This window comes from Ambystoma mexicanum, chromosome 10, assembly GCF_040938575.1.
Source record: "Ambystoma mexicanum isolate Mex_15411 chromosome 10, UKY_AmexF1_1, whole genome shotgun sequence".
NCBI classification, from domain to species: domain Eukaryota; kingdom Metazoa; phylum Chordata; class Amphibia; order Caudata; family Ambystomatidae; genus Ambystoma; species Ambystoma mexicanum.
In genome coordinates, this window is record NC_090932.1 from 727089811 (window position 1) to 727111195 (window position 21385).

The following is a 21385-nucleotide window of genomic DNA, read 5'->3' on the forward strand; positions in this document are numbered from 1 at the left end:
ATCTTGGGTTGAGTCTATCTGAATGGAAAATATTCCTGCTTCCTTTATTTCTTGACTGATTACCAATTTAATCAGTTTGGAAATGGCTTCAATCACATACCCAACTGTAGTCTTTGACATGAAGGTCACAGAAGCACCCCGTCCTTGCCCGGTTTTCTTTTTGGACTTGGCTTGAATGGCCTCAATATGTTCATTTAGAGGTCTGATTTACTTAGGAGCCGAAGAATTTCAAGAAAGTTACCATGATCCAGGTCTTCGTTATCCAGCTCAAATATGGACTCTGATTTCCCACGAAAACTGAGCCCCCTTTTCCCAATGGCTTTTACAACTTCAATGACGCGCTCCAATACTTCTCTCCTTTTTCTGATTTTCTCACTTCGAGCTAATTTCTGTTGGTGAAAGAGCAGACCGCCTATGTCGACCCCTGAAAAGGTCATCATATATGAATCCGTGCACCTGCGATGACCTTGGCCTGCCTCATGTTCTGCAATGCGCTGGTAAATATGCCTCCAGTTTTTCATCCCGTTGATGAAAAGACCCCTCTCTCCGCATTTAGTAAACGCTAAACAAACTGTGTAAAAAAGGGCCTTTTGTATTTCAGAGTAACTTACCCAATGCTGTTTACTCCCATCTTTTCTCCAATATGCTAACTCTGCTTTAATGCGTCTATGTTTGGGAGGTTGAATTGGATGGTGCTGAAAGAAATGGGAAAGTTGATCTGCTTTTGGACGTTGAAACAAATAGTCTGCCACCTGTGGATCATCTTTCCATGCTCTGTGCTTCACACCCCCGTTCCCTGAGTCTTCAGTATGTGGTAAAGCAGATAAAGATTCTTCTGAATTACTACAACCTGCCACTTCCTCTGGGGGGGGGTGATGTCTTCCCCAATTATTACAGGCACACTGGTTTCCAACACTTCCTCCTTGGAGGAATCTTCAATTGTTTGTGACAGACTGGTACCACCACTGGCTGCCACACCCTCAAGACGGACATCCTCAATTATTTCTGGCACACTGGTTTCCAACACTTCCTCTCGGGGGGCACCTTCAATGATTGCTGACATTGTAGTTGCTGCTGCATCTGCCTCTGTTGAGATGTCACCAATAACTGCAGAGACGCCGGATTCTGTTACTTCCTCTGTTCTCACATCTTGAGCTCCTGATGGCTGCAGTGGAGAACCAGGTTCAACACTTGTACAAGATGATGCCTGGTCACCCTCCTCCACTTTTCTCCCAGCAATACCATGTGAAACTTTGTGGGTCTGACCTGTAAACAGATCTTCAATTTTTTTGTTTTGCCGGAATTCCTCTTCAATCTGCTTTTTCTTCTTTTCCCTTAATTTTTCTGCTCCTCCCTTTCTTTTTTTAATCCATTTCTCTCCTAAAATATAAAATTACCCTAAATGGGCATCAAATTCCTGCCTTTATCACAGTAGGTCTAAGTAACCTGGCTGCCAACATCCAAAATAGCATTTCATTAAGAGGAAACAAGTGCTTTCCATTAGATGTCAGCATTTTCAGATTTGACTGTTCCCCAGCCCCACCATAACCTCCCTCCCGAAGAAAGAGAACTATATCCAGCTGAGTCTAACAGTAATCCAGTCCCATGGCATAGTAAATGAACTGGATGCATTCATTTTATTTATCGTGGCCAGCAGTGGCCTGGACGTTGTATTATGGTCTGACGTCTCTGAAAGAAATAGTAGCCAAAGAGGAAAACTGCATTGTAATTAACTATGAAAAACACCAATGATGTATGCAGCAATACATACTTACAGCAAGTGAATTGTTAAAGTGACATGCCAATTGTATAGTTTAAAGAATATTTATTCACCAACACTGTTCAAAATTACTAGTCGCAGTGTGAATTAACTCATCAAACTGGCCCACATGGGCCAATAAGGGTCCCACTTTGGCCAAATAAACGGGCCCACACCAGCATTTTGTGTTTTTGGTTGGCCCTGGGCCTATTGTCCTACAGGCCAGTCCGAGGCTGCTCCCAACTCAACTGACTTTTCAGTACTGACACTTTTTCCCTCATCTTTTCCCCCAGTTGCAACCCCTCCCCACAGAAAAAAAGTCATGTTTTACCATGGGCAGGGCCACAATCCATCTCTATCAAGGAAGCCTAAATGCTTTGAGAGCAATGTTGCAGCATGCAATACTCTTTACATAACTATTCATGCCAATGAACAGGTACAGCCAGCTTCCAAAATGGATACGTTTACATTTCGCTCATGCCCACATTGCCCAGCAACAAATACAACCAGCTCTGTTGCCCAAGGGGCCGTACAGCATAACTCGTACAACCTGCTCCCAGCTATGGTAAAGCCAGCTCACCTAACACAATCGGCTCCTGATCATTTTCTGTGAACGTTGCTGCACCCATTTAGTAACAAGTAGAGGAGCGAATTCCCACATATGTCAGGCAATAGATAGCTGTGTTTAAAGAGGAGACAGAGCTATAGTGTAGATGCCACACATATAAAGAGCTCCCATTGGGAGAGCCACAAAAGGACCAGTCGTAGTTAAAATGATAAACATCAGATTTAATAGAATTATGACCTAAAAAGTGATTAAATAGTGTGGTCCACAGTACATACAATTCATAAACATTTAAACATATATCAAACAGTCGTTACGTGATAAGCTAGAATTAGCTAATTGACAGTGTATCAAAAACAGGGATACACTCAACATCAAGAGGTACGCTTTACAGAAAGTGCAACGTACTCTACAGTAATTAGAATCAGTATGTCAAAAAACGTAATAACTCTGGTGCCAGTACAGAGTATTAGCTCGACATGTTTCAGTTCCTACAGTTATTATGGAACATTCATCAGGAGATATACAGGTGACCACGTAACCAAGACAACATTTAAAAACGAAATGATGACATTTGAAGTATTCGTAGCATCTGCAAAGTAAAGAACAAAAAAAGCGCAAAACATGAGCTTCAAATTAGCCATTATTGTTGCATGTTCAAAATACATGAACCAAGGCATCTAAATAGAGGGAAATAAATACCTCCACTGATGCCTGTGGGTGCTCTCTACTCGAAAGGTAGTAGGCGGTGTAGAACTGAGGGTCGTCTTTACCTAGGATATAGAAAAAACATCCAAATGAGCACTGAGTAGTGGCTCACTAAAAAAGCAGGATATGTGCTTAGGCTTAGCAAATAGCGAAACTAGTATCGCATAAAAAACATATGAAAAGGTGTCTGGGTGAGAGAAACCCAGTGCTGAGAGACAAAACGAATTATCCACAGTATGCCCCATATAATTCCAGAAGTTGAGAAGAAGTCGGTGACTAGAACCTAAAGAGGTAGTTCAAGGTATAGTCTCTAATCTCGTGTGTTTATAGGAGACAGAAGGCGGCTAGTAACACTCAAAAGTAAACAACTACCCCACAGGCAATACCTTCAAGTTGGCAGTAAGAGTGTCAGTCGTGACCAAATCCGACAGCCCCAGGATATAATCCTGCCGCCAGCGCTAGTGCTGTGTGGATAGTACGGAGAGTGCCGTCTGTTATGCGGGCAGCAGTGCAGCAGGACTGGGCGACCGATGTGCGAGTGGTAGTCAGGGAAATACAGTAGTCCTACAACTATGTTGGAAGAGAAAAGAGATGTAGAGCAATGTCATTAGTCATGGCAGCCATCATGGAATGGCTCAGACCGGACAAGGAATTAGTACACTAGGTAGCACACAGTCTACAAAAAACGATGGTAAGGGATCAAGTGAGTGTAAACGATTATATGTTATACCATTCAATAGATTCGTTAAGACCCCTGATGTCACTCTGCAGAGTATATATCATCTTTTGTTCCATATAAAGCAATTTTTTCTCCCGGGTGGCATAGTTAGATCCTTTAAGTGATAACAATATTGTCCATTTGAAATCCTCGTGATGATGCTTCAGAAGATTGAAATGTTTCACCATGGGGGCATTTTCAGTTCTGTTCTTGAGACAGCTCCGGTGTTCCATGATACGAGTTTTGGCTTTGCGGGTTGTTTTCCCTACATAGTGCAGTCCACATTTACAAGTGATCAGGTACACCACAAATTCAGTGTTACAATTAGTCAAGTTTTTCTGTGTCCAGAGTTTTGACAGGCCAACATCTACATTTTTAGTTATAGAGGTCAACTTACAGACCCCGCACGAGCCACAAGGATAGTGACCGGTAGGTTCAGGTAGACCCCATAGGGTGGTTAATCTGGGTTCCTGGATAGGGATAGGTTTAAGTTTGCTGTTACTAACCCTGTTACCTATTGTCGTGCTCCTTTTATAAGCAAAGATCGGCACACTCATAGAGGGGGAGGTCGTTTGAAAGATTTTCCAATTCTTCTTAATGATGTTGGTGATCTCAAAGCTCTGGTTAGAAAAGGTATTCACACACACAATACGATCATCTTTAGGTTTAACAGGTTTTGGTTCCAATAGTCCTTCTCGGTTGTTATTAAAAGCCCTTTTGGCTGATTTTTTCACCAGTTTATTAGGGTACCCTCTCTGTCTCAGTTTTTTCACAAGAGTGTTCGCCTCCGCCTCGTATATTTCTTTCGTAGAACTATTCCTTTTAAGGCGTAAAAACTGGCCAAAGGGAAGATTATCACGAAGATGTTTAATGTGATGGCTGGAATAATCAAGAAGAGAATTTTTATCGGTGGGTTTATGATAAGGCTTAATTTTCAAGACTCCATTGGTTGCAAAAATGGTTAGGTCGAGAAAATTAATAAACTCGTTACTAGACGTCATAGTAAACTGAAGGTGAGGATTAAGATTGTTAAGCCAGTTGAAAAAATTGTTAGCTTCAGTCAAGGTGCCTCTCCATATGACCAAGATGTCGTCAATGTAGCGACTCCACTTCACGATGTTATTACTATAGGGATTGAGGTTGCTGTAGACGTTGCTTTTCTCAAAGGTCTCTACGTACAAGTTAGCAACACTCGGAGCCATAGTGGCGCCCATCGCGTTCCCTTCAACTTGTTGGAAAATCTTACCATTGAACTCAAAGTAGTTACGTTTTAATGCTAGTTCAACGCACCAAAGGATAAACGAAGTAGGGACCGGATCATTATCAATGCGGCCCAGAAGTATTTCTTCAATCGCATCAAGGGATGCTTGTTGGGGGATATTGGTGTAGAGGGATACGATGTCAAAACCTAGTAGCAACTGGGTATTTGTATCGAAAGCCAAGTTTTCATGACTGTTAATAACATCTCGAGAGTCTTTTACATAGGATAGCATGTTTTGCACAAATCCCTTCAAATAGTGGTCCGCAAAAGTAGAGAGGGGTTCAAGTACAGAATTAATCCCTGCCACAATGGGTCGACCTGGAGGGTTCACCAAGGTTTTATGCACTTTGGGTAGAGTGTAGAAAGTGGGGATGCTTGGTTTTTTATTGATGAGGAAATCCGCCTCTTGTTTCGAGATCCACTCTCGGTCTTTAGCTTTAGAAACTTTATCTGCAACGAGTGCCATGAGTTCCGGTGTCGGGTCCAGAGCGAGAGGGCGATAATAGTGGTTATCACTAAGTTGTCTTTCGCATTCCGTGACATAATCGATGCGATTAAGAACCACAATACCTCCACCTTTATCTGCTTTCTTGATGACAATTTGGGAGTTTTTGGCCAAAGAGTCGAGTGCTTTAAGTTCTGAATTAGAGAGATTGTGGAAAGGTCTTGATGGTTTATTTTCCAGGGCTTTAACTTCTGCGATCACTTTCTTTTCAAAGACTAACGACTCAGGAGAAAAACTCTGAGAAGGAGGGTAGAAAGTGGAAGGTTTACGGAGTCCCGTGCAGTTGAGAGGTTCTTCCAAGGGGATAACGTTATCAGCAGAGAAGAATTCTTTCAGGTGGATTTTCCTCATTAGTTTTTTGAAATCAATTAGAAATTCAAAAGGATCATGTAGTTTCGTCATCACGAATCCCAAGCCTTTGTTGAGGACTTGTTGTTCTATATCTGGAGGAGCGAATTCCCACATATGTCAGGCAATAGATAGCGCAAGGTAACACCATTTCCAGTAACAGGTACAGCGAGCTAATGCTCACGTCCAGTAGCTTTTACAACCCAACCAAACTCCTCGCACTCATCACCGGAACTGGTACAGCTATAGCCTTCAACATGCCCAGCCCCACCCCACGCCCCTTAGCTCACAATGTTCATACTATAGGCTCTGTTTCGAAAGGCATGTAACACTGGAAACTGAATGTGGAAAGAAATTAAAAAGAAAAAAGGAAACACACCGTGGATGCACTTCCAGGTTGTTTCTTTTTTTACATCTTTCAACTTGACGTGTAATCAAATGCAATAAACGTATCCCTTCCTTTCCATAACAACGACCATGCCACAAGGCAAATAGAAAATCCCCACCATATGAGCCAGTTCCCAAAAGGTTTCCAACTGCATTTAATGTAGGTGGAGAGCATTCTGCTATGCTAATGACCCCTGGGGTGGGTAAGAACGCAATTGCAGCAAGTCATCAAAAGGCTGCAGGAAGCCAGCGTGTGTCATTACATGACAATAGAAAGCTGTGAAAGGACGAACGTTAGTTCTCCTTTCATGCGTGTGTTTACATGCAGAACACAATCAGGTCGATAAGCAGACAAAAACCGCAACAAGCGACCTGACAAAATTATAAGCGACTTTGGGAAAAAAGAAGCCCAAAGTCGCTTATAATAAGCGTGCATGGCAACACTGGTGTACAGATGAGGCCAGCAGTCGTAAACCTCGCTTGTCACATGTCCCACGCGGGCATCCCATGAAATCACTCTCCCCTCTCACTGGCGTGAAGTGTCACTTAGAGGCACGCGACTTCCTGTAGCGGCCACACCTGTCACCGTGTATATTTAGAGCACCCCGGGCCCGGTTATAGGGAGACAAAGGACGGGCGCACCAAGCAACACTTGTGGCGGCACTGTAACAGGTGCGGCCAGGAATAGGAGTCCAAAAGAAACTCCCACATGTAGTACCCGGAAATGCCACAGCCCAAGATCACCCTCCTCGAGTCACCCGACTCTTGCCAGAGCCTTGCTTTGTTCAGGCAAACCTCGAAATGTGAACGCTCAAATGTTCACAATCGTAACAGCACGGTCAGATGACTCCATGCCAAAGGGCACAGCCGATTCCAGTCCCGCGCTTTGCTTTGATCTTAGTCCATTGTATTCGATAGAAGTGAAACAAAACTACAACTCCCAGAATGCAATTCACCAAGAAGTGAAAGTCTATGGCTGGGGCAATGCTGTACCAGGCAGCATAGGTCTCAGTGGTGGGTGGAAATTGCACTTTTTCATAGAGACCTGTTTAACCCCTAAATGCACACAGTTTTTGGCATATTTAAGAGCTGGGAGTTGAGAGACAGGGAGATTAAATGATTTGCCCAGGATCACACCGTTTAAGTCAAGTGCGGGAAGTCAGTATTACAGCACACAGTAGGTGTTCTAGAAACAGGGCACACACTCCTAATTTTCTTGGCAAACTCTCCTTAAGAAGTCTCCTGATGTCATTCTTTTACAAAAGAACATGTTTTTATTTGGACAAGGAAGTACACGGGCTCATAACTGCCAAGTGAAACCAAGTCATGCGTGACACCTTGAGCCAGTCCTGGCGTTTAACTTTGCATGATGGGACGTATAGGCCCATACTTGGAATGAGAAAAATGGAACTACAACTCCCAGAGTGCAATTGTAATTGGCACGCGAGTGCTCCCTGTCATGATTTCAGATACACTCACGTAATTATATAAGTGGAATGGAAATTAGAAACGGGTGGCAACGATCTGAATTGACTTCCTATCCCAGAACCTGCCAATTATCTCTTTGTAAACGTGGGCATTGAATGGGGAATATGCCAATAAAATAGCTCAGCAGGTTAAGTGAGTAGCACTCCGCTCTGAGTGTGATCTGCAGGTCGCAGGTCCGAATCCCGCCATGGCCAACTCAGCCTTTCACCCTTCTGAGGTCGATAAGTGAGTACCAAATTCGGTTGGGTGATAACTGCATGTAAATAGGTTCTCTGTAAAGCGCTATATTAAGACCATACCATTATAAATATCCCATCCAGTCACACCAAGGTGAACGACCCCCCCACCTACCAACGACCCCTTCTCCCTCTCGTGTGGCCTTTAGGGGGTCTGGAACAAAAAACAATGTTTTAACAGAATACATATGGATTTCCAGGTGTGAGGCGCTATGTAATTCAAAGTGGGCCATTTTTACTTGGCACGGGGGCTTCAGCTAGTCCGCGGATCACAACACAATGAGTGATACTGGGCTCTAAAGTGTGATACTCGACCCCAGTGAGGTTTCCGATTAGGAGGTGTACAAGTCAAAACCAACGAGTGAGACTCCAATAAAGTAAATGGGGCCATTTGAAGCTGTCCATGGATGAGGCTGTCTCCCCCCACTAGTCCCTAGACTCCTTACCTCAGTGACTGGCTGGCTGTTGGCTGCTGTCTGTGGGCTGTGGCTGGCACTGGGCACTGTCTGCTGGCCGCCTCAGTGCTGCCTGGTGGTCCTCCTGTGTGGGCACTGGGCACTGTCGGCCTCCAAGTTGTCTGGTGAGCTGAGGTGCACTGGTGACGGTGTGTGCTTGCTTGCACTGGGACTCAGCTCAACTGGTGCCGTGCCTGGTGGCACTGGTGGCTCTCTCTCTCAGTCTCTCTGCCAGAGTCAGACAGTGCTGCCTGCTGCAGTGCTGTGCTGTGTCGGTGTGACTGAGGCGTCCGGCGCGGTGTGCCCAAATAAATCAGGGCCAGCCCAGGGTGAGTCAGAGGCGAGCGAGGCCCAAGGCAATTAGCAAAGAATTAAATAGCAGCATTGGCGGCAATATTGGGTGGGCAGGGGCAGCCTGCCCAGCCGAATTTTCATTGGCTTATATTCCACGGCGCTGGCGGCCCCGGGCCCCAGCCCAGCCCCCAAGCACAAGTTGAAGACAGTTGCTTTCAATTTTGCAAAGAAGTGTTACTTACTTCGTGCAAAGTTGTAGCAAGTGTGAAATGTGTCACTGTGTTCTGGCAGTGCCGGCCTCAGCTCAGCCCTCAGCCCTGCAGGCAGGCTGCACCCCTAGGGTCAGGACTCAGAGGCAGGCAGGTGTTACAATTGCTTTAGTGTGTGTTTGCAATTGCATTCAGCCTGCCTCCCTCCGCTCCCACAAATCAAACTAACGTTCTCTGGCCGCCGCAGGCCAGAGCAGAGCATGAGCCGGTGAGCACACATGGCACCGGCCCCCTGCAGTGGAGGCACGGCCGCCGGCCTGGTGGCCCACCGACGCTGTGAATGAATTATGCACATGCATCTGCATGCATCATAAATGATGATGCACGCATGATGCAGATGCAATCATCAAAGCAAGGTAACATCTAGTGTTACCTTGCTATGATGATTGTGCAGAGACTGCAGACAGTGCCGCCGGCGCGCGGCGCCTCCCCCTCCTGGCTCCCTGCCATGTCCTGCTGCTGCGCAGCCCAGCCCAAGCGGCTCAAACCCCCCCCATCTGACTTCCTGGCAGCGGACAGCCTGCGGTGAGCCTGGAGCCACACAGACAGCGACGCACACACACACACACACACACACACACTAGGCCGGTGCCGCCGGCCCGGCCTGCCAATAAAAAAAAATGACATAATTTTTTTTTTTTTTTAAAACTGGCCCAGAGGTAGCTGCCGGAAAACCGGCCCCAGGGGACCCCAAAGTCGTTCGGCCACGGGCCGAAAGACCGAAAGGGCCAGTCCAACCCTGGGTCCCCCCAATGGAATGAGGTAGGAGACAGGCTCTAGGACTCTGTAGTGCCAGACAGTATTGCAAGACTGTCACTCTCTGTCACTCCACGGCCGCCCTGCGGCACGAAGCAGGTTTTGAAGAGTGGGTCCACCCACTGGAATGGAGGTAGGAGACAGACTGTAGGACTCTGTAGTGCCAGACAGTACTGCAAAACTGCCACTCTCCGTCACTCTGCACAGAGCCTCATACGTAAACTCTGGGACAAGGAAGAGGGACATGAAGGTAATTCTGGGCCAAGGAGCTGATTTTGGTGGTTGGGGTAGTGGGTGGGAGGGAGAGGGGATGTTTAGGGGTGGGATTGTGCGATAAATCATAATGGTTGTCTATGTCCAGGCTAAGCAGGCATGATATGTGGTATTAGTGGCTAGAGAGACATTTTGGTGCAGCCAGTCTAGTCATTCCTCAGTTTGGTATGACTTTTTTTTTTAACTGCGCATTTCTGATAAAGCAGTCCTGCTAAGTGTAATTACCTGGCTAGACTTGTATTTGGGTGCTGCCAGTCTAGCCGTTTCTTACTGCGCCATTGTATATTTTTCTGGGCATCTGCAATAAAATGATATGTTATGATATAAGTCTTTTACAACACGCCTGTACACAAGTGTTTCTAGACGCGACAAGACAAGGGAGGGAAGATAGAGGGAGGACAAGACAAACAATCTTACTAGGCCTTGTGTCATTCAGATTGTGCAAGTGCGAGAACGAGAAATGCAAAGGGAAAGGGAGGGGGGAAGTGCAAGGAAGAGGGGAGAGGAAAACAGGGCAATAATGCTCTGAGTAAGTGCAGCCAGGGCAGTGCAGCTCTGTGTAGTGCAAGGAGAACAAGGGACTCTAGGGTAACAGTTACAGTCCCTAAGAGGGTGGTAGGCCTGGAGGTAGTGCCAGGGTGACTGATCGAGAAAGAGCCTGGACTCAGTGAGACTCTGAGGGTAGCCAAGCAACCAGTCAGTACAGCAGACACGTAGGTCAGGTAGGTCAGCAGGGGAGGGAGAGAGAGAAAGCAGAGGAGAAGAGGAAAGTTTTGAGCTGCTACCGGAACTTCAGGTGGCCCACTCAAGTTTTAGAGGGGCAGGGAAGCCATTCCATAGGGAGGCACCTGCAGAGGAGAGAGATCTACCCCCCACTCTCTGCCAGGAGAAGCGTCTAACCCTTAGAAAGTTGGAGGTAGCTGGGGAAAGAGCTCTAGAAGGAAGGCATTTTGGAAGAGAGTATAGGATGCAGTGTGGGCCCGATCCCAGAAAGCCTTGTGGACAATGCAAAGGGTCTTGAACTTGATCCTTGCAGCCACCGGGAGCCAGTGGAGAGATTTCAGGGCTGGAGAGATACGATCCCTGGGTTTGAGGCCAAGGAAGTCTTGCAGTCCTAATCTGGATTAGTTGCAGAGGGAGGAGAGTAGAGGAAGGCAGATTGCGCAGTCAAGGACCCTAGCACACAAGCAATGCAAGAAGGACTATCTCCAGGAGGCCTGTGGGACCAAGCATAATGCCCAGATGTCACAAGCTGGGACATAAGAAAAGCCCTCTGATTGTGTGCTCCCCAACCACTGTGTTCCCTCGTATTATTAACGTTGTCCCCATGCAGTGACTGTCCTATTACCTAGCAATTGGACTCAAGGTTCCTGGACATGGAGCAACTCACAATATAAATGGTTTCCAAGCAAATGACAAAGGGAAACAGGAACAAGAGAAATAACTTTGGGGGTGGGGAGTGAATTTGGGGGTGGCAACTGTTAAAAGAAAAGAATTACAAATGGTATGATGGGTCCAACTAGGAGTACTGGAGCGTCTCTTAAGTGGCCTCCCTTGCTCGTGGTGGCAAGGGTCACCTGTTGTGCATCGAGTAATTAAAATAATGGGTAGCTAGGAAATTACACAATTGCAACCTGTGGAATTTCACAGCTGGAAAACATTGGATCTATGTTTGTTTTATATTCTGCTGTCTCTACTTCTGTCCCCTCCTACGAGTAAGAAAACAAACAATTTATTTTTCTGCATTATGCACCTGAACGAACATGTCCCCTAGATTTTTACATTAATTATCTGACCCCTTACTAGTGTAGCAAAGAGATGAAGCAGCACCAATAGCGCATCATTATCAATTTTAAAAACATGAGTGCTTGTATGGCCAATTTGGGCCACACCACTAATGATAAATATATAGTACCAGCACGTGACCTGTTTGGAGAGGGAAGCTTCAGGGGAGGGCTGCCACGTGAACTCTCCCACTTCTCTGGCCATAAGCATCTACAAGACCTCTATGGCGGTTCCAAAGAAAGCATGCTACACTTCGATGAATGACGCAGAAGATATTGCCCCATGAGGACAGTTACATGAAAACTTGGACAATGATAGAGGATTCCTTGAATGCAAATGACCTGTTACAATACATACTGAAGGGGCCAGAAAAGGGAAATGTAACACACGGGGAGTTGCAGTGCCTCAAGAGCGGAAGAAGAGAGGTGGGAGGACTGCCTGAATGCAGCAAGAAACACCAGCTACCAGCATATGGACAGGAGTTTGCAAGAGAAGACTGGGTCAAATGGCTGAAGGAATGCATGACACAATCGCTCCTGGGAGCTCCAGTGGAGATAGTGCAGAGAGGAAACGATAAATACCTCAAAGGGTGGGCAAGGAAATTCAAGCCGCTCACATGGGTAGAAAGCAAGGAAGGCCTATGTCCAGAATGCAGTCACGAATAACACCACCATGTTGCCAGAATGAAGGTTCAGTTAAGATTGGAGAGAAAAGAAACTGCAGACACATTTCAAGGGTACATGGCACGAGAGGAGGCACAGCAATATTCACAGATCACTGTTGGGCCTGACGCTCACATGCAGGTGCCACCCAACTGGAAGAGAAGAATGTACCCTGGCGCCATTGAACACACCAGCCTTGATGATGCCCTAGAAAGACACAGAAATGTATGGATTCCCCGAACTGGATGCATAGCAGAGGAAGAAGACGTAGCTGAAGCTGAGCATGGTGAAGAGGAGAGGTCCTGGAACACGAACAAACACAGAAGGAGCGCTAGTGACCTAAAGAGGTAAGCTGAGGTGTGCTACTACAAGACACCTACCAGTGGGGAGGAGCTTTTATGTGCTCCATATGCATGGACAAGAGGGGGGATTGTTGAGGGGGTCTCAACCCCCCCTCTCTCCAGCATACCCTCAAGATGACAGATGTCACCCACTGAAGTAGCCCCATAGACAATAACTTGATGAGATCACCAAAGTAATCATGAAGAGGTGACATGGCTGAACACACACGTAGAGACATTAGGCAGGTGCAAAAGAGCACACATAAACTGTCAGTCAGTAAAGTTTATTTGGCAGGTTTGCCTTTAGCACACACATGCACATTCATAGTGGACATAAATATAAAATACACAGATCTTAAAATAACATCAATAAAAGCCTACAAGAAAGGATTAAAAAAACAGACTGAGTTAATCAAGTGACCTGAGGCAACAACCTACGAAGCCAATCACAGTAAATACATTTGGCTACAAAGTATACATTGTTCACTACAGCAGTGGATTTGCATAAATTAATGGTTTCTTGCGTGGTTTTAACGGATGCTTTTCTGAACAGTGGTAACAGGTGTATCTTCCTCAAGTCACAATAGCACTCGTTCATAGAAAAGCAGGCAATGGGTAACAGATTCCGTCTCTAGACCACACTTTAGACATGTTTCATGAATTGCTGCGATTCCATCCACAAGTAAAGGTCGTGACCTGCAGTGTACCAGATCTAAACTCCAAAAATATGGTATGGGCACTGGCAGGTGATATCAAATCCAGATATCTCTCTTCATCTAAGACTAGTTTCGTAGAGCGATGGGTCAGCCCTACTTTCAGGTTCAGGCATGAAACAAGGAGGCGTTCTTGGGTCTCGCATTTAGCAAACTGCTTATATCTCCTTTGATGCCACAATGCAGGTTGTGCGGATTACACCATGATTCTTCCATGCCAGCCAGTTTGAGTTGTTGCCTGGCGTGGGCCGACCATTGGGGTGAGCGTCCACCAGGATGATTCAACAAATCTACATATGCTGCTTTATACTTTGCAAGCACAGGAGACCCCCAAAGTCTGCTCCAATAGGAGACCAGTTTCCATGCCAGCTGGTAGATAATGGGGTCAAGCCCACATTCCATGTGGAGAGGGGCACTTGAGAAGCTATACAGCAGTCTAAGTAGCTTTTTCAGACACGTATTCCCTGCTACTTCTAGGTTCGGACAATTAGTGTGGCCCCATATCTCAGCTCCATAGAGTAATGCTGGTGCGGTTTGGTCGGAGCAAATATTTATTGCTGGTGACACAGCACGCTCTCCATGGGAGACGGAGAATTTCTTAAGGCTACCACCATTTCTTTCAAGGATAGACTGTGACCTGTTGGACTGAGCTGCCCACAAGCCTGTGTACGTGAACCTCACTCACTCCTAGGTAGTCATAGTGGGTGACTTGTTCCAGTACAGTACCATTGACCTCCAAGCGGAGTGCCACAGGCTTGGTTCTCCTTGGCCTAAACATTAGAACCTTGGTTTTGGTCCTGTTGAGCATCAAGCCCAACTGTAAACACTTAGAGATAAAATGCTCCAGGCCTTTTTTGATCCCCATGGTCGATATAGCCAGCATAACTGAGTCTTCAGCGAAAAAAGTATGCCGGATAGACATCAGTGCAAGTTTGGTAGGGTCCAGCTCACCTCTGGAACATTCTGCCACCAAGTCCAGGATGGTTTTGTTGATGTAAGGGCAAAACAGGAGCAATGCAAGCACACAGCCTTGCCGCACGCCTCTGTTAACCGGAAACTTCTTGGTAATTTCCCCTCCCAGGCTCCACCTCACCACCGCTGTGTTGTTGGAATAGAGCTTGGTGATCAGGGATACCAATTCAGCCGGAACCCTGCGCCTCAAGAGAACCTGCCATAGCTGGGCCCTGGGTATGCTGTCAAAGGCCGTCTGCAGGTCTATAAACACAGCATAAACCTGCATACATTTCAGTACAGTCAATTTCTGCATGATGGTGGACAGGCAAAAACACTGGTTTACTGTACTCAGCCCTTGCTGAAATCCGGCCTGTAGGTGGGAGATCAACCCATTACTGGTCACCTACTCCTGCAGATGTTGTAGAACCACTATGGCAAATAATTTTCCTAAGGCATCAAGCAATGAGACGGGCCTATAATTGCCCTGGCTTTGTCACCCCCTTTTTTTGTATATGGGTACTATCTCTGCCCAACGCCAAGATTCCGGGATGCCATTGCAGCTAACCACTGCTTGAAATAACCTTGCTAGGATGGGGGCCCACATTTCGGGCTCGTCCTTCAGAATATCGATCAGGATTTTCTCAGGGCTGGGAACCTTCCTTCCCTTGGAGTTTGCTAAGACATTTTTGACTGCTGTCGTGGAAATAATAATGGGTGACCCCATGAAAGTCAACAGCTGTCCTGCCTCTGGTGATCCCTCTAGGTCAGAACCTTCCAGAGGAGTTTCATTGAGATATAGTTCATGGAAATGGGAAGACCATTTTGCTTTGGTGATCATGCAAAGAAGCCTATTGTCTTTGCACTCCTAGCGGTTTGCTACAAGAGCCAAAAAGGTCTTGCTGTCCTTATTAAGGGCAGCTTACCTAAGGGCTTCCCATTCTGATTTCAAGGATTCTGTTTTCCTGGACTTCACTGCGTTTTTGTAGGCACTCTTTTTAGTTTGCAGGACCTCCTTGTCCACCTTTCCACTTGTTGCAAGGTATAGCATGAGGTCCTTTTTTTACCTGCCTGCAAAAGTTGTCAAACCACACAGGTTTCTGCCCCTTTCTCTGTTTGGGAAAGGTTGCTGGACTGGAGAACCGGGACCGAGTTCATACGTCAAACTGACAAATTCAGCCAATACCTCATTTAGCCCACTTCTATGATCACATAAGTGTTCAATAAAGGGGAGGATTGAGTTGTAAATGGAGTGTTTTAGTACTTTCATCAGAATATTGTCCCATTTGACAGCCCTTCTGGTGTTTCCAATTATCTCTATTGGCACCGAGATCACACTACTAGTAACCGCCTTGCCCTGCCACTTTAATTTTATGAGCAGGGTTTTGTGGTCGCTGTCCACACGATCAAGGATGGGAAACTCTTCCACCTTGGCCCAGTCGCTCAACACGACCAGGATGTAGTCTACCCTAGAGGAGCGTTCAAAGCCAAAGAAGGCATCCCTCCCTGGTCTCTTCGGTGCGACTTTTATTGCAGACCCTTAGGTTTAAGCCATAGAGAATCTGTGCTGACTCCAGGGCAGGTTTATGTGCCCAAGCAGAAAAACTAGCTTCTACAGGAGGAATATCCCAGGCCACATCCACGTCCTCCCATAATCCTTCTAGTTCTCGGAGAGGCTCAAACTGAAGCTTAAAGTCTCCTCCGACAACAATATGAAGTGTGCCCGGCACTTTAGATTCCCAGCTGGATACTAAATCATGCATTAAGGTCAGTGTCCCCACCAATGGTTGGAGCCGTAAAGGCCTATTGTTTACATTAAAGATCAGTATGGTCAGACCTTCTGTGTTTGTACCAACAATAAATTGCAAGTCCGCAGAGCTTTCGACACTCATTATCACTTCCCAGCCTGACCCTACTGCCACCAAGGTCAATAACCCCCCCAAGGTCTTCCTCTAGGACCTTTAACCGGTGGGATGTTAAACGTCTTGGAGCCCTGCATCTCAATGGGTGCCACATCCCACGTTTCCTGGAAGCATACAAACTTGTTTGAGAATACCAAGGCTAACCAGTCAGGGTCCACCAGATGATTGGCAATCCCGGCCACATTCCAGAATAGCACCTTCATGCCTCCAGACCCAGTCACGATTTCAAGTGGGGGAGGTGAAGGATGTCATTCCACCTCGTCCAGACCTTCACCCCTTCTGGGAGGGATCCGATCAAGATTGGCTGTTGCTGGTCCCAAAGGGCGACTATGCCATCTGTTTGGATCAAATGTTCTCAGAGAAATTGATGAACCCTGTGGGGGAGGGGGAGGTTCTTGCTTCTACTGCCAATAATTCCTCCACAAAAATAGGATTCCTCAGATCCAGTTCGATATAATCATTCTGCTCAGGGGCCATGTTCACTCGACCAGCCCAGATAATATCCTCTCTAATAACAGAGGTACAACCCCTCACATGGCAAATCCAATGAATGCTCTTATTCATGAGGATGTCCTCGTTTTCATATGCACCCGATCTTAGTTTGATACATTGCATATAAAGATTGGGTGACCATTCTGTGCTCTGGGGAACTTCTGAATGATTGTTGGACGAGTTTCGTCCCTGGGGGGTTGGTTGCGGGCGTTGAGCCCACAGCTCTTTGTTCAGGGTGGGTGGGACACTGCTTGCCTGTTGATGATATCGGTTATGGGTTTAACCCACTGAGGGTCCTTTGTAGCTCCTACTTTTGGAATTAGCAGGGGGACTCTTCGTTCCCTGTAACTACCATCCCCACCATGGTGCTGACGATCCGGGCCGCCTCAGCCCCGTTTGTAAGAGCATGTGAACTATGGTCAGGCTGTGGATTATGTAGATCGCTTGAAGATCCTTTCCAGGCTAGTTCAAGCTGGTTCCCCTCTTCAATTACAGTTTTCGTTAAACTAGCCACCAGTTCTCTAAGGTTACCAAACTCCACCATTGTATTCCTCGATGTAACTGTGCTCTTGACAGCAAAGCACTACTTAAGTTTGCATACTCCAACAGCGTAACAGTTGATGGCACTAGGAGTGTGAGAGGAAGTAGCATCAGGGGCAAGAGTTAAGGAGCTGGGAAGTTCTGTGGCTTACCCGCCCTCATTTGGGCTCGGGTTGAATAGTTCTGCTACCTCTTATGCACCAGTCAATGCAACTAAAACCTGCTCAAGATTGTGATCAGTGTTATTCGATAATTTTACTGTGTAAAAAAGAAAAGAATGCAGGACTCTGCGCCATCAAAATGTGTGTATATTTAATAATATTGCATAATCACACATTAAAAATACCTATTCAAGGAATTGTAAGGTGTAGCCCTCCAGAGCAACTTATACTAAAGCCACCCTTTTCAGTTACGATAATTTTACTGGTCTGCAAGATGGAGCAGTAATGAAGTGCACTTCAATTATGCTACTTGTTTTGTGGTCCATACAGCAAGATGGGTTGGGTGGCAGAGGACTGGGAGGCAATAACTTTTCCCACCTTCCTTGTTAGTGGGATTGTCAACCATAAACTTAGCTAATGGATCCTCTTTGGCTTGATTCCTTAGGCCACTGGGTGCTTGTAGTTAGGATTTGTCTTTCGCACAAGTAACACCGCTCTCGTCCCATGTTCTATTACATCTACAAGGTTGCAATCCTCATCTTGGATCACTTAGTTGGAGTTGACCTTCGGGCGGGCCGGCACATCGGTCACCCCTCCATCCAAGTCAAACAGAAACCCCTTGATATCCGAAATTAAAACATTAACTTTCTGGGTGGGTTCAAAGAGTGTATAAACCCTTTTCGATCCCACCCCTGGAGAAATGGAGGAATTTGCCTTGCATTTAACCATCCTTCTTCCCAGGAAATGCCAAATAGTGACCGGTTAGTGGGCCAATTGGAATCTATGGGAATCATTACACGGTAGGCCGTAAACCATGGTGCTATTAGCACCATGGTTGCTGCCGGTACCATACCGGTACCACAATGGAGAAAAGGGCAATTACCACCCCATTCCAAGGTTGACGGGGCAGTAATTCCCCCTTTCTCCATGGCCCTTCCCCATTCCCATTTTTGCCCCATAGGGCATAATGGGAATGGGGAAGGAGCTAATTAGCACCAAGGTCCCTTTGCGGGTCCCAACTTTAACGGCTGGTCTACACCAGCTGTTAAGGTCGGGTCCCGCAAAGGGACCTCGTAGTAAGGCGGTAAGGGTTAACGGTCACCGGTACCCTTACCGGTGACCGTTAACCCTTACTGCCTTCCGTGTAATGAGGCCCTATAGGTGGAAAAGTGAAAGATCAAAGCCCCTGGTGGGGATACTCACAACGCTGGTTTTAAACAAATATACAAATTTCTAGTTAGCTGTTCAGAAGACTAATGATAGAGTGTGCAACTAAATTTGTGCAAGTTACAAATGCAAGAGAGTAAAAGCGTGCAAATAGTGCCGAAACAAAGCGAGCCAACAAGTTTTTGAAATGGAATACAAAAAGATGTCATCAATTAAAAAACATTAGACATGCTAATACATTACCAAAAGTTATTAAAAACATTAAAAGTTCAGAAAAATAAAAATGATGGCTGTCCCTGTTATAAGGGTAAGAACGGCAAATCACAGTCAATGGTGCCCTATGAGCTTTAGGGACTAGTGGTGCCAGGGTCCAGGGTAAGTCTCAATCAACAGTTGCTTGTACCCTTACCCAGTAGAAAAATGTGCATGCATAGAAGAGGCAGCCGGTGGGCAGGGAACGCCCGACATCTGAAAGAGCTGCTAGAGTCCGACTCTCCCCCCCCCTTCCCCACCTTTGAGACCAGAGACTTTGGGCCTGGTGTACGATGATCTGGCCAGTTATCCCTCAACAATCCCAGACTGGGCCTATCAATGGTAGTGAACAGTGAGCCGCACCTCTGAGGTACCAAAGCATGGTTTTAGTACATCCAAAACTGGCAAGCTTGGGGCAGCCTGCAGGGATCGGTATAGCTGATACAATTCCAGTCCACCTAAGAGTTGAACATTGATAGTTGCCTCTGCCCCGACTCCCTGACTCCTAGGGTCACCAAAACAAAATACCTCACTGGAGAGCTACACGGACTGGTCCACCGCCGACACAGTGTGACCACCAAGACTCCACCAGCCGTTCCACCTCTCCCCCTCCCTGTACGAAGAGGCATGGGGGGCAGGAAGGGGCGGGAGACTCCTCCAATCTAGGTGGTGTTTGGGAAGGTCAACAGTCAACAAGACCAATTTGAGAGGTTCATACAGTTGCCTACAATTGCCTGCAATGACACACAGAGCATAGGGGGTTCAGGGAAAAAATAATTAGGGGTTGTGCCCACCTTCAGACCATGCCAGTTAGTCGCACACCCACCGAGCAAGGCAAACATTGGCAGAAGCAAGAGGACAAATCGTCCCCGGACCCAAGGGCAGTGCTGTAGGTCCCAAGCCAAATACCTCCAAAATGCACAAAGTCCGGAGGTTGTGCAAAATAAGAAAATCAGAACGGAGACAGCCAACAAGCAAATGAATACAGAACATTGTACCGATCCGGAGAAGACACCATTGTTATGGGAGGAGGGACTCGTTAGTACTCACACAAGCGTTAGCAGTTGGAGGAGTGCGTGAATCCGACAGACATCAAGCGGGACTCCAGGGGCACTTCCCCCCACCTCCAGCCACCGGACAGCACCAGACAGTGCTACCCTTCACCACGGCAGGCTTATGCCTCAAAGGTGGCATGCTGGAGTTTTTGTACCCTCCTCTTCCTGTTACGCTCACCTGGTCTCAGCGGAGGCGTTGGAGCATAGTTGCAGCCCTCCCTGGAATTAGATCACCCTCTTCAGGTTTGTTCCTTGCGAATCAGCTGTGGGTGGTGACAATTGGTGGCACTGCTCCTGGTAAATGTGAATGATGAGCTCTCTGTCCTGCTGCTTCTGGCAGGGGTGCTTGTTAATGGAATCGGGTTTCTTCACTGATTCCTGAGAATTATTCCAGTCCTGCTGCGACTAAGCTCCACTTTCTGCTTTCTTGCAATGTCTCTTGTCTTTTCCCCTTTTTCTGCTTTCTTGCAATGTCTCTTGTCTTTTCCCCTTTTTCTGCTTTCTTGCAATTTCTTTTGTCTTTTCCCCCTTTTCTGCTGCAGATGCTCCGAGTTCGGATGATGCGCATCGTGCCGCAGTGCCCAGATGATGCTGTCTGCGTTCCAAAATGCTTACAGGTGAGCCACGGTGCCAGGAAGAAGATGACTGCGCCTCAAGATGTTTGCAGGTGAGCCGCAGTGCCAGGAAGATGACTGCGCTCCAAGATGTTTGCAGGTGAGCCGCAGTGCCAGAAGGAAGCGTTCAGGAGAGAGCAGAATCCGCCGGATGGTGAGTATGATTCTGGATGGCAGGATCTCTTCAGGTAAGTTGAATCTCAGGCGACGGTGAGCGTTACGCTGCCCTGAGGTGCAGAATAACGCATCTGTCTTGAGGATCGGGGCAGCTTATATAGCTGAGATCTTGGGCATGCCCATTAGGGCCGGCTTACCAGCCACACCCTGCCACTCCTAGAGAGTGAGCACGTGCAAAGGCAATCCATTAGCAGACACACCCAAGAATACACTGGGGGCTGCTTAATGGATGGAATGTTTAAGGTTAATGCATCCTGCTTAATGGATGGAATGTTCAAGGTTAATGGATCCTGCTTAATGGATGGAATGTTCAAGGTTGATGCATCTGAAGTGCTATGTCCATAATAAAAGCTTCTTGGTGTTAAATTGATGTTTTTGTTTACTTTTGTTCATGAGCCTGGTGCCAAAGGCACCAGGACAGTGTCCACCCAGGTCTCCTGTGCATGCGACCCCTGCATGCCTGTTCCCCTGACTTCATGACCATGACACTTCCTTCGTGCTGGAGGGGGTGAAGCCAAATGCCACAGCAAT

The 21385-nt window shown here is 46.8% G+C and overlaps 1 protein-coding gene across 1 annotated transcript in view; it reads right to left on the reverse strand.

Moving 5' to 3' along the window:
* Window positions 1-8666, reverse strand: part of LOC138491680 (von Willebrand factor A domain-containing protein 5A-like) — a 925839-nt gene extending 917173 nt beyond the window's left edge. The window contains exon 1 of the mRNA XM_069618327.1: window positions 8422-8666. The gene's annotated coding sequence lies outside the window, so the exon portion shown is untranslated. The remainder of the gene's footprint in view (window positions 1-8421) is intronic.
* Window positions 8667-21385: the final 12719 nt, after the last annotated feature.